Source organism: Lissotriton helveticus, chromosome 5_1 (genome assembly GCF_964261635.1).
Source record: "Lissotriton helveticus chromosome 5_1, aLisHel1.1, whole genome shotgun sequence".
NCBI classification, from domain to species: Eukaryota; Metazoa; Chordata; class Amphibia; order Caudata; family Salamandridae; genus Lissotriton; species Lissotriton helveticus.
Window position 1 is genome coordinate 1,664,578,819 of NC_136065.1, and position 13,806 is coordinate 1,664,592,624.

The 13,806-nt window shown below is 47.1% G+C and overlaps 1 protein-coding gene across 1 annotated transcript in view; it reads right to left on the minus strand.

Moving 5' to 3' along the window:
• The window catches only part of HAUS4 (HAUS augmin like complex subunit 4), a 288,206-nt gene extending 275,509 nt beyond the window's left edge, over positions 1-12,697 (minus strand). The window contains exon 1 of the mRNA XM_078644887.1: positions 12,565-12,697. The gene's annotated coding sequence lies outside the window, so the exon portion shown is untranslated. The remainder of the gene's footprint in view (positions 1-12,564) is intronic.
• Between the last annotated feature and the right edge of the window lie 1,109 nt (positions 12,698-13,806).

The window sequence follows — 13,806 nt, forward strand, 5'->3', positions numbered from 1 at the left end:
ATTCTAGTGCTGAGCCTGTAACTACACTGAACACCCACCCACCACTGATGTCACTGGTCAGGTGACACAGCAGTAATAAAAGAGGCCGAGCCCACGTGCCCTGGGCCAGTTGCACCAGACCTCCAGTGTGTCCTGCGTCAGTGTATGTCTGCTTGCCAGCATGAGGGTCTAGGGCCCAACACAGCCCTTTACACTGGCGACGAGAGCGGAGCTGTGCCCAGCGTGCCACAGCTAAAAGAAAACGTCGAGGAAAAAGGGGAAGAGAGAGCTGCCTGCTGCAAAGGCACACCCCCTGAGAAGGAAACCGGCCGCCGAGAGGCCCATGAGGCGTGTGAAGAGCCTCGGGCCTGGAGGAAAAGGAGAAGGTGACCAGGAGCCCACTCCGCACCTCTCCAGCCAGCCGTAGCCCGCCCTGCCGTGGCGGTGCCCTAAGAGGACAAAGAAACCATCGCGGTGCCCACCCGCGGAAGGACAGGCCCGTCGGCCAAAGGTCAAGCCCCAGACTGTAAAGCACCCAAAAGCGGAGCCCACCCGCCATAGGCTATAAGCGCTAACTCGCCAGCTGTGTACAATTAACTAAGCAAGGCTCGCGGAGCCCACCCGCGGCCTGCCTGCGGCGTCCCCCATCCCCCGCCGCACAGCGTGTGTGAAATGCGGCGGCGGGGCGAAGAATCTCAAAAGAAAGCGCCCGCAGCGTGAGGGGAGCTGACGGGCGGCCAGAGAAAAGAACTAAATGCAAGCGGAGCCCACCCGCTGTAAAATGGACTGAGGCCGCAGCGGCCGCCAGCAAGTGCCCCCAAAGAAAGCCCAGGCCAGCGAGAGCCCACCTCGCTGCACCCGGTCTGGGCCCTGCGTTGAGCCCCGCCGCGCAGCGTGTGTGCTGTGAAGCTGCGGCGGGGTGAAGAGTCGGCAAAGGAGCGGCCCGGACTCCAGCGTGGACACCCCTCCCCCACCGCGCAGCAGGCAGAGGAGTGAAACCTGCGGCTGACTGGAGCAGCGGCCGCAAAGTGAGAAGAGAACGAGGGAACTGCCCAAAGCATACTGTGCGGCAGGAATGTGGCAGCGAGGCCGAGGAGCCGAATGTAAATTGCCGCGAGTAGAGGTAGACCGGTGCCACCACGCGGTCAACCCTCCTATTATGTTGTATGTTTCTCTTTAAATAGCTCGTGATTGGAACATAGAACGTTAGTGTTGATGGTTCCATGTGGAACTAGCAGAGTACACGGAGAGCGGTTTAATGTAGACATCGCTTCCCTGGCTCTCACCTGTTATCATACATTAACTTATAATAAATATATATATATAACTACTTCACCTGTGGACCTCTTCACTACAAATTGGCGACGAGGGAAACTGGAGCACATAGAAGACTTTCACGAGAAAAAATTCAAGTCTGGAGAATTCATTTTATTGTGAGGAGAAGACCGGAGAGGAAAATTTCAGTAAGTCGCTTGCCTGCGAATTAAAACTGTTTAAATATCGCCGCCTTGCCGACTACAAATTGCGCGTTCAAATTAAATCAATCTTCACTTAAGAGACGTGTTAATCGCTGAGCGACCGTTACCTGCATGGTTTGAACAGCATCGCCATTCCACTGCATGCGCCGACTGTCTCGAGGAAGACTACGCGCGTCACTAAGCAACGTGACACTTGCACATCTCAGGAACTGACGTCGGACGCAGGTCACGCAGCGTGACCCCAACGTGGCCATTTTGATGGACTATTGTTTACAAATTGAATACTCAATACGAAGGAGATCGACGTATAAATAAAAAGACTCAGAAATTGGGTATTTTTACAGCACTAAGGAGGCGGTGACAACGTATATAGTCCGGTCAACATTTTAAGGTGAAGTGAATAAATATTATATATATTGTGACAGTATAACAGGTGAGAAGTCGGGAGAAGGTTTTTTTTTTTTTTGTTGTATAAAGTTGGTACATTCAAATTCCACAGTGCATGGAAGAAGGTGATAGCAGTGCGAACATTGTTGATAAAGACAAAGGAATGGCGCAACAAAATTTTTCAATTAGTCCTCCGGAGGCATTTTGGGTTAAAGGTGCCCAACCTAATATTAAATGGGTAGAATGGAAAGAATATTTTGTTAATTATTTGGAAGCTGTTGATGAAACAAAGAAAATGAAACCTGAACAAAAGAAGAGGCTTTTATTACATTCTTTAGGGCCAATAGGATTAAAAACCTTTTCCAGGATGAGCAAATCTGATGATTCCAATCTTGATGAATTTGAAAATACAATCAAAAACATGGATAAGTACTTTGCACCCAAAGTATGTATGGGGGTGATAAGACACAAATTTTTTCAAAGAAAACAAACCCAAGAAGAAACGGTAGATGAATGGGTGGATGACCTGAAAAAACTTGCAATTGACTGTAAATTTGATAATTTACATGATGATCTAATACGTGATCAGCTTGTGATGCACAACAACAACTCTGCATTACAAGATCGTCTTTGGGTCAATGGGGATGCTCCTCTTGATGATGTAATAGCTATCATGAGGAAATCTGAAATGTCTGGAAGGTGCGCTACCGTCGTGAAAGAGACTGAGAAAGATGTGTCCAAAAGTTCGGGAACTATATGTAAAATTCAAGCTTCTAACAAAAATTTTCGTCAACAACAACAACAAGGAAAATGGAACAGTCAAACACCTAAGGTTCAGAATAGGAATTTTGAAGATAGGAGATGCTATAGATGTGACAGTAAAGAACATCTGGCATTTAGTAGACTATGTCCAGCTTTGAAGAAAAAGTGTGGTATATGTGGACTTTTAGGTCACTTCAGCAAAATGTGTCGTAGACGCAGTAATGTGAAATATGTGTATGAGGATGATGAAGAGTATAGGGATGAAGTAGAAACGGAGGATGTTTGTTGCATAAAGAGTGTTCGGGGGAACTATGTAATTAACATTTCAGAGGAATCTCTCAAAGGAAAACCGATTTGTGAGGTATCTCTCGGAGGAGTAGTGATAAGTGTGTATGCGGACTCCGGTTCCCCATATACTATAGTAAATGAAGAAGTTTGGAGAAGGAAATTTGTAAGTAAGATTGGTGAGCATTTGTACCCATCAGATGTTAGCCCAATCAGCTTCACAGGTAACAGAATTGGGATAATAGGCTATAGGTGGCTCACTTTCTTGTTTAAAGGTAGGTCGACTAGAGCGAAATTATATGTTGCAAATGTTGGACCATCGGTGTTAGGATGGTTTGATCAGAAAAAATTGCACATCATTTTAGATCCAAATTCTAAGGAAAAAGTACTGATTTTGGATGATTGTAGCAGGATGGGGGAGACATTAGCTGAAAGTTTTCCTAGAGTGTTTACAAAGGAACTGGGTGTCCTAAAGGGATTTGAACATAAAATTATTTTAAAGGCTGATGCACAACCTAAGGTCCACAAGGTAAGACCCATACCGATACTGATAAGGGAGGAGGTTAAGAAGGAGATTCAGGGATTGCTGGCTAAAGGTATTATAGAGGAAATTGAGGCGTCTGAATGGATTTCTCCAATCGTGGTAGCCAGGAAAACCAATGGAAAAATCCGTTTGTGCATAGATTTGCGCCATTTGAATAATAATATAGTTGTGGACAAATTTCCGCTTCCTAGAATTAACGAGATGGTATCTTCCCTTAATGGTGCTACATGGTTCTCGACAGTTGATCTCTCTGCCGCTTACCACCAAGTGATGTTAGATCCTGACTCTAAGAACCTCACGGCGTTCATTACGCCATTTGGTTGCTACCAATTCAGGCGTATGCCTTTTGGTTTGGCATCGGCCGCTGCGGTTTTTCAGCGGTTGATGCACAAGCTTTTTGGTGACATGGAAAATATCTCTTTTTTTCAAGATGATATACTTGTTGCAGCAAAAGACAAAGAGGACCATGATTTTAAATTAAAACAAGTTTTGGAAACCTTACAGTCAGCTGGCCTGACAGTGGAGTTGTCCAAATGCAAGTTCAGCCAAAGGAGTGTTTCATATTTGGGACACGTTATAAGTGAGGAAGGAGTAGAACCGAAACCCATGTTAGTGGAAAATATTGTCAAATTTCCTGCACCAGTGTCGAAGGTTGAGTTGAGAGCGTTTCTTGGCATGGCCGAGTATTGCGCCAAGTTTATAAAGAATTTTGCTGCTAAAGTTTACAATATGCGCATGCTCTTGAAAAAAAACACTAAGTTCATATGGGGTGAATTGTGTGAAAAGGAATTTAAATTGATCAAGCGTGAATTACAAAATGTTAATGCACTTGCCAGTTTTGACCCAAATGTTGACTGCTTATTAACAACTGACGCAAGTGACAAAGGTTTGGGTGCAGTGTTGTCACAACAGGATGGGGAGGGTAAAGAAAAGATAATCCTGTTTGCGTCTAGGGCTCTTTCTCCTGCTGAGAGTAGGTATCCTATCATTGAGAGGGAGGCCCTTGCGTGTGCATGGGCATTGGAGCATTTTCGAGCATTTGTATGGGGCAAACCTGTGACCATTCGCACAGATCACAAACCATTGATCCGCATATTATCATGTGAAGGCATTTCAGGTGCGTCAGCAAGACTAGCAAGACTATCTATGCGGATGAAAGAGTATATTTATAAGATGGTTTACTTACCTGGGAGGGATAACTGTGTTGCTGATTGCTTATCTAGACTCCCACCTCCTCTTGAAGTATGTGAGGATGATCCTTGGAGTGAATATTGTGTGGCATTAGTGCAGGATTGTGGCGAGCCTGCCATTAGTAAGACTGAGTGGTTAGCGGAACAAGAAAAAGATTTTATTTTGAAAAATGTTCTAGAATACATTTGCAAGGGCTGGCCCAAGAAGAGAGATGTTCCTGGATTGGATGTTTTTTGGCAAATCCGCACGGAATTGTCATCTGAAAATGATATACTCTTTAGGGGTGATAGAGTCGTTCCACCTGTGTCATTGAGGAAGAAAATTTTGCAGCTTTGTCATGAGGGACATTTTGGTATTGTGAGAACTAAATCTGTTGTTAAAGGGATGTTTTGGTGGCCGGGTGTGGACAGTGAGATAGAGGAGTTCGTAAAGAAATGTGTGGTTTGTATGTCCACGGAGAGCGGTTTAATGTAGACATCGCTTCCCTGGCTCTCACCTGTTATCATACATTAACTTATAATAAATATATATATATAACTACTTCACCTGTGGACCTCTTCACTACACCTCCCCTCTCAGGACTAAATAAATAAAGATCCTACTTACTGAGTGAGCTTGGGGAGGTGCGGCGTCCCGATAAGCGAGGGATCCCGACGAGGTGCGGGGTCGACGAAGAGCAGCCTCTAACGTTGGTGCCCCACCCCTGCAGAGAGCGAGCGTGAGGGGTCTGAAGGGATTGGAGGTTATCACACTGTCCCAGCAGGAAGGTGAGGCCATTACTTTGTAAGTGGGGCAGCACCCGCCACGAGTTGCCCTCCATTTTTCCTGGACCCCAACGAGCCCGGTCTGCACTGGCTGCCCGAAGGAAAAAGTGCACGAAGCCTGCAGCAGGTGGAAAAGCTCCGAAGCTGAGGGGAATAAAGCAACACTGCCACCTCGTGGAAATTTACCAGTACTGCACCCGCGATGCAAAACACGGTACAGCAGAACTGGGAACATAGCCAAGAATGCTGAGAGCACAGAGATGAGGCCCAACCTAGGAAAAGCAACAGTTCTATATGTGAGACAACAGTAAAGGAGACCCAGGCTATCTTAGAAGGGAAACACTAAGACACAGTGAAGACTGCCAAGTAAAGAATAACTGTGCACAAGAGAACTGACATGCCAGAAGTTCACAAGGAACACAGTCTGTGATCCTGAAGCGAAAGCAGGCACGCAAGTCAAAATAGACGGCGCAGGAGCGCGCCGGACGCGGAAAATACATGTCAGCGCATGGAACGGAGGAAGACACTGAGTAAAGGTATGCAGCAAGCATCCGAAGAAACAGAAAGGCAAAGAACACCCCAGGAGCTGCACAAGAGAAAAGACAGGGCGTATAGGACTGGCACAGGAACGCCACGCAGCAACGCAAAATTGGCGCCACAACGCCACACGGTACCAAAGGAGTAAGAGGAGGATCTAGAGTACCAAAGGAGTAAGAGGAGGATCTAGAGTGCGACACGGCCAGGAGCTGCGCAAGTACAGTGGTCAAGCGCAAGAAAGCACCAGGAGTGCCCAAAGTGCTCAAAGTAGAGAGCGAGGAACGAAGGTCAGCACTGCTACGCCAGAAGTGCAGGTACTCTCCAGAAAGCGCAAGGAAGACGCCAGAAGACAGCGCAGCAACGCGCCAGGAAGCACGGAACTGCACCACAAAAGCGCAGGAACGCGACAAGAGTGCAAGAATTCCACATCCCGCACGACAGGACCGCGCAGCACTGCGCCGGAACGTGCCAGGAGAGTCAGGAGTCAGGAATCAGGCGCGCCAGAGTGACGCCACACAGCGACGCGCCAACGCCAAGACACCGGGACGGTGAATAGCGACCACGAAGAAGATAGCACAGCATGACGACTCATGCCGAAGGTGAAAGCCGACCACCTAGTCTGGTCGCCAAGGAAAGAAAAGAAGCAACTGAGAAGATAGCGACAACCGGTCCAGTCACTAGAAGATAAGACCAATGTCCGAGAGCCATGCCCAGAACAGAGAGAAACAGGTGGAGTGCACGCTACCTGGAGAAGACTGGCTGGGAAGACCAAGGCAGTACAATGACCAGATCACGTCGCAAGAAGGAACAGGAAGAAGAAGGGCGTGACGCCATAAAGAAATGGAAAAAGGAACAGTAGAAAAGGTCGCGACGCTAACCCTGGGAAGTGAGTGACCAGAAGACAGTGTCCTAGGACTAGGACAAGACCAGGATGACACGTGCAGAGTGCGCGCGCTGCATGGGAAGCCTGGCCAGAGAAGATGAAGGAAAGGGGACCAGGGTACGTCGCGAGAAGAGGAGAAAAGAAGGAAGACAGAACAGAGTGGCCACCGCCACTAAGAAGAAAAGAAGAAGGGAGAAATCGGAATGGCACGCTGCCACTGCAAGAAGAAGCCGCCCCTGCGGAAAGAAGCAAGGTGACAGGCACTGGAACACCTGAGTGCAATGGAAGACAAGCCTGGCAAGAGCACCGGCAGTGCTGAACAAGGACAACCACCTACGAGCCATCCATCCACATGGCGATCGCAGAAGAGAGCAAGCTAGTCTGTTGGCGACATCTACCGCTGGGGTTTGAGCGGAAGATTGGATGGCGAGACTACTCAGGCCTCCGGAAGTTGAGGACCTGACCACCTCGCACCAGCCCGTGGCAAACCAGAATCAGAGGCCTCAAGGGACTCTGGTGGCAGCAAGTCACGCACGAGAGACAGATCTACAGAAGCGCGTCTGCAGGACCCAAGGGGATGAAAGCCTCGCGAGCAATGAAGTGAGTCGACAACTCAACCTTCAGGTGGAACTAGGGCACGACGGTGAGGCTCGTGGAGCGCCCTGCTCACGGCCCAAAGGCTATGGTAGAGCAACACGACCGAAAACACCAGTCCAGTGGAAGCCTGGTAAAGAGGTCCTCCCGGACATCTGGTGAGAGAAAAATACCGGCGAGAGGGACATCCTAGTGAGAGGGATGTGTGCACCTACTCTATTCACCTGCCAAGAGTCAACACTAAGGTCTGCCCGGAAAACATCACTAAGCCAAAAGAAAGAACAAAACCAGAAGACTGTTGACACCTGTGTCATCCATTTATCTCTTATCACCAACGGAGCGAAGCAAAGGCAGGGCTGAGAACAGCGGACAGACAGCACAGACAAAGAAAGAACCCGCCGAACAACTGCGAACCGTGCCACCGAGAACTGTTAGTCCAGAATACAAGAACTATAATGCCTGCGGCTTGCAAGCAGCCAAAGAGACTCATTTTGAAAGCGCAAGTCCAATGTTATTTTCTGTGTTTTCTTTCCCCCAAAGGTTTTGGACTTTTTCTGTTTTGGTTTAATTTTTTAACCAATTTGGGAAGGGATGTAATGCCCAGCACAAGTCAGCATTCTAGTGCTGAGCCTGTAACTACACTGAACACCCACCCACCACTGATGTCACTGGTCAGGTGACACAGCAGTAATAAAAGAGGCCGAGCCCACGTGCTCTGGGCCAGTTGCACCAGACCTCCAGTGTGTCCTGCGTCAGTGTATGTCTGCTTGCCAGCATGAGGGCCTAGGGCCCAACACAGCCCTTTACAGACCTCACTGAACGAGGGCTATCCACATCGCCGGACACCTCCAGGACCCTTTTATTCACCACCTTCAAAAACATCTGAGTCAACGAGTCTAAACCCGTCTAAACCAGTCTCCTGGGCAGACTTCTTCCTTGTCAAGGTCAGCATCCCCCTTTTGGTTATAACGCATATGCACCACTGCCAGAACGCCGTCCGAAACTGGAACAGCATCCCTGCCAAGGACTACAACACTACTCTCAACATCCACGAACACAGCAGCAGGCTCCTCAAAGCCATCAAGAACTGTAACAACATGATCACCTTCTGCACCAGCTTCCTAGCCAAGGCCGGACTGCCGGGCAAGCGGGCAATTCACCGGGAGGCTGGAGCCCCAGGAGGCCGGTATTGACACTTGGAGGCTGGGTTCAGCCTCTACGAATGGTGGTGCTCATTACCGATCCCGGCCGCAACTTGAAAGAGTTGCTTTTATTCTAGCGCGGATGTATGATATTACAACGCATGCTTTTACATCGCATGCCTTTACAACGTGGTTTTTACAACGCATAATGCTTTTAGGCGCTGGATAGTGAATTGTTTAACTTACTATTCCAACTCCAGTCCCTGTGGATAGTGGGGAAGGTGTTGGATAGTACATTAAACCTATTCCCTATCCTAGAGCGCCCCTCAGCGCAATGCGTTGTAATGGTTTGCGCTGTAAAAGTTGCGTTGTAAAGGCACTGCGTGGTAAAAGTTGCGTTGTAAAGGTTGGTTACCTTCTAGCGCACATTAGGACGTCTGCGGGCTGAATTTTTAATTTTTACCAGGGCTGTTTTAAGTTTCCAGTCCGTCCCTGGTCCTAGCCCCCTCAAATACAGCAATACTACAAGATCTAGACCCCAGCCCAGTTGGTACACAGAGAAAGTCAGACTGATGAAATGAAACTGCAAATAACAGGAGCTCAAATGGAGAATGATCTAGAGAGACAATCCACACAGGAGCATGCTCAAATCCAACCAAGACAATACCATCAAATCAGGTGGGCCACTAAACGCGCTGCTCTGGCAGACCGCATCAATAGAAACAAAGAAATCTTTGCTAACATGATGGATTCTACCTTACCAGCAGCCGCCTCCAACTCAAATCACTACTCTTGCAGGACCAATGCAACAACCTCTCTCAATTGTTCAGCAACAAAATCACTACCATTTACAGCACCCTCAACCGAACCCGAAAGACCATGCCAAATGCATCCCGATCTTTTCCACAGAACCTATGCTAACCACATGGCCTGTCATCATCACACAAGTTGCCACCACCATGAAGTCCATCCACTCAGGGGCCCCATCGGGCCAGTCCTCCCACCATGACTTCTCCAGTGGAGTGCAACCCATCAGCGCCATGCTCACATCCATTCTGAATGCCTCCACCTCTTCCGCAACCTTTCCAGACATGGAAAAACGCAACTGCCCTCTCATTGCTGAAGAAACTCACTGTTGATCCTTCAACGTTTGCCAACTACACATCATTCCCGGTCAAAGTCTTAGAGAAAATCATCAACAGACTCTTCACTGAATATCTCAGATCACCAACTCCCCAAAACCGCTCAATCTCGGTTTCAGGCCCAACCACAGCACAGAAACTGCCTTCATTGCTGCCATGGAGGACATCCAAATGACTCTGGATGGAGGAGACACAGCGACCCTCATCCTCCTGGACCTCCCTGCAGCGTTTTACATGGTCTCCCACCTATCTTCCTCCACCGCCTACACGACACTGGAATTCAAAGTTATGCACTCCGATGGATTTGATCCATCATAACTGGAAGGACCCAGTCAGTCAGCTTGGAACCATACACCTTGGACACCTTCGACCTCATCTGCGGAGTCCGCAAGGATCCTCCCTGAGCACAATCCTCTTCAATGCATACATGATCCCACTCGTCAACATCATCTACTCTCACATCAACATTCTCTCCTACGCCAACAACACACAACTCATTCTCTCCCTCAAAGACAAGACGTCCAGTACCCGGATCAAGTTCAATGCCTGCATAATAGAAATCGTCCACATGATGAAGACCAACCGTCTGAAGCTGGAAACCGACATGACCACAATTGTGATCTTCAGGAACAGCACTTCACCGTTGGACTTTACCTGGTGGCCAACAGAGCTAGGACTGATATCCACCCACACCAAGAAACTTGGGTTCGTCATCGACAGCAAACTCGACATTACCGCCCAAGTCAACACTGTCACTGCCTCATGCTTCCATACCCTGAAAAAGCAGAAGATTTTCAAATGGATCCCAATCAGCACCCAGAAAACCATCATGCAGACACTCTTCACAAGCAAGCTGGACTTCGGGAACAACCTTTGTGCTGGGAAAAACAAAAACTCACCAGAAGGCTGTAGGATATATTCAGAACTTGGCAGCCAGAATCACTCTCAACCTCCCACACGGCAATGACATAACACCACACCTGAAGGAGCACCACTACACCAACAAGCACAAATCAAACTCTTGACCCACAATTTCAAGGGCCTACATAACACTGGCCCAGCATACCCCAAAAATTGTATCTGCTTTCACAAACCTTCCAGACTCCTACTTGTACACATTCCACACATACAGAAAACCAGATCCAGCAGTTGAGCCATCTCCTACATCGCTCCTACAGTGTGGACCGACCTGCTGGTACACATAAGAGCTTCCTTCTCTCTTCTTGAATTCGACAAGAAGCTGAAGACCTGGCTTTACAAGTATTTCTACTAGGCCCAAGGTCTGGCTAGACTCAGCGCCAGGATACCCATGTGATGATCGTGCACTCTATCAATATGTATAACATAACAGAAAGAAGTAAATAACTACACTACTATTTGATCAGGCTACCTGAATATTTGCAGCATCCTCATGGCGCGGAGCACAGAAAGTCTGAAGCTAACCCAATTTGCCTATTCACATTTGTCGATACACCATTCTGGAGTTAGTCATTTAGCAGATCATGGATGCCTGTTACCCAGGATCGGATTGGAATGGCATGCAGGAGGGCACCTGCTGATGGGCCTATATCTGAGGCACTAGCCTCCCTGAGAGATCGCACTAATATCATACAGCCTGAGGCTGCTGCAGCATTTGAAACATGTATTTTCACTCTCTGGCGGACCCATTGTCAAGCATAAACCGCCAACAAACCACAGCTTGATGTGTACAGTTGCGAGAGATGCTATATATGAAAGTTTGATTGCAGCCGAAGTGCACATCAGATGGTTTTAAAGAAAATGGCCTAGACCTAGCAAACTCTGAGATCTCCGAGAGCTCTTTGTTTTGTTAATCTGTATAACGTCATTCACTGAGTGTTAAGCCCTCCTGCAACTGTTCTGTTGCCACAGCAAGGCAAGCCAATGGCATAGTTTGAGGCAGTGAGAGAGTTCCAGATCACATAAATTGATATGTTTTGACGAATGAACACAATAAATAATGACTATATCGAACATATGTTCCCCTCAGAGAGTAAAGGAACACCGTACACATTTGTCATTCACTTGGTTTTTACAGGAAAAACTGCCCTAACAAATTCTTTAGTTACAGCAGTATGCATTTCTTTGTCTACACTAAATATAACTATATGGCTATATGCTTTCATATCCACAACATCTTTCTAAACTGAAAGGGCGAGTTGGCAGTAGTTACAACTGCTAATGGAAACCTTTTTAAAGGTAAATTCCAGCTAATTCAGTGAGCCTCGTATGCTGCAGCTATAGAGCAACGAAACCCTTAGCTTCTGCTAAATGGCATTGTTGAAGTAGTTTAATGTTTAGCCTGCCACCATATGCTGCAGAGAGTCTACAGTATGTAACATTATTACAATAAACGGAATTGTCCAGAGGTGCCCTGATAACAGGTATAACAACTCAGTGGTACTTATATTACTGACAACATAGGGATGAACAAATGTGCAAGCCCAGCACTATTAGGATCTAAATTTGAAACATGAACACCAATTCTCCTTTATTAGGAGAGGACTGTATTTTTCCCATTGAGGTATATCGAAGCAGAGGCAATTTTAGTCGTAGCCATCTAAAATAAAATAGCCATATTGGCATTAAAAAAAATCGGTAGCCGCCCGCTTGAATCGGCTCTATTGGCATGTCCGGCAAAGGGCAGTCTGTAACGCAAGGGGTCAATCGTTCCATAGCACTGTTGATTGGGTCCGATCTCGAAGCTATCATTACTAAAGTTGTTTCCTGACTGACAGCATGCTCCAATGCATCAACTGTTTATACTATTAACCATATCTCCCTCCCCTCGCGTCTATCCTCCGGTTCTCTGTAGTGAGGGGGGGTCTCCCTCTATGATACCGCCGGGGTCCGCTTACCTCACTCCGGTGAACACAGCACTGCTGCAAAGTAACGCTGCTCCACCAGCCGCCGAGGTCTCTGCACAACAGCTCCAGAGGACCGAATTTGCCGCGGAAGGCAAAATACTAGGCGCACATAGGCCAATTGTGGATTGTGGAAATAGAAAAGGGGCCCGGAGGCAGGTCCTACGTAGAAAGATGGCCAAACAAGGGGGCCATCTTAGAGTGGAAATGCTAAATCTTTGACAAACTGTAGGGCACTTCCAAACACCATTATTCGTATAATAGCTTTTTATAAGAGACGTCTTTTGCTGACACTGAGCTTGCTGACAACGAGCTTCTTGCTCACAGTTTGAATCGCAATGAGTCCTGAATGACGTCCATATAATTGTTTCTGTTTTGGTCGCTCGTGAAAACCTTGTCATTCAACATTGTTTCTCTCTCTGTTTTATTTATTTATTTATTTATGCGTTTTTATATAGCGCGGACTTTACCCGAAGGCGTCAGAGCGATTCACAATAGGAACAGAACTGATACACGAGGAGAAAATTACACGTGAACAGATTACAAAAGCAGACTTTAAGTTACATGAGGTAAAAGTGACATTTGTGGGCAAACAACATACATGAGGTAGCAAAAAGTGCACAGGAGGAAAAAGTGACAAGTGTGCAGGTTACAAGAGAAAACAAAGTACAATTAGAGGTATAATACTGCAATATATGCTAGACACTCAGGGTCAAGAACAAACGTTACGTAGGCAATGATGGCACTTGTGCAAGTATCAAAGGCAAACAAAAAGTGAGAGGTAGCAAACCGTGTGTTACAAGGGAAAAGTGGTGTGTGCATGTTCCAGTTGTGCTCTGAAGCACAACTGTCAAGTTTTGAGTTTGACTATGTTGACATTTCCATGTTTTTGGTGTGCTCAGTTGTAACATTTCAATGCCTTAAAAGTGACACATTGAGCGACATATTGTGAGCATAACAAAGCAGTTATGTCCATGTAATGAGATAAATATTAGAAATAGCGCTCACAGTAAATCAGCCACACAAAAAAATCCAAAATGCAATGTGGCATTGGCTATAAAGCTTGGACTGGCGGAAGATGTGAGTAAGACAAGTTAAGGGCTGTTAGGAAGCTTTGCAATGGGCATATCACTTCCCTTCAACCCTGCAGGTCTCGACTTAAACCATTGCTTTAGCAATGCTTGTTTTGTCGAGATTTCTAGTAAGCGGTCCGAAAAGTCTGCCAAGGGCGGATTA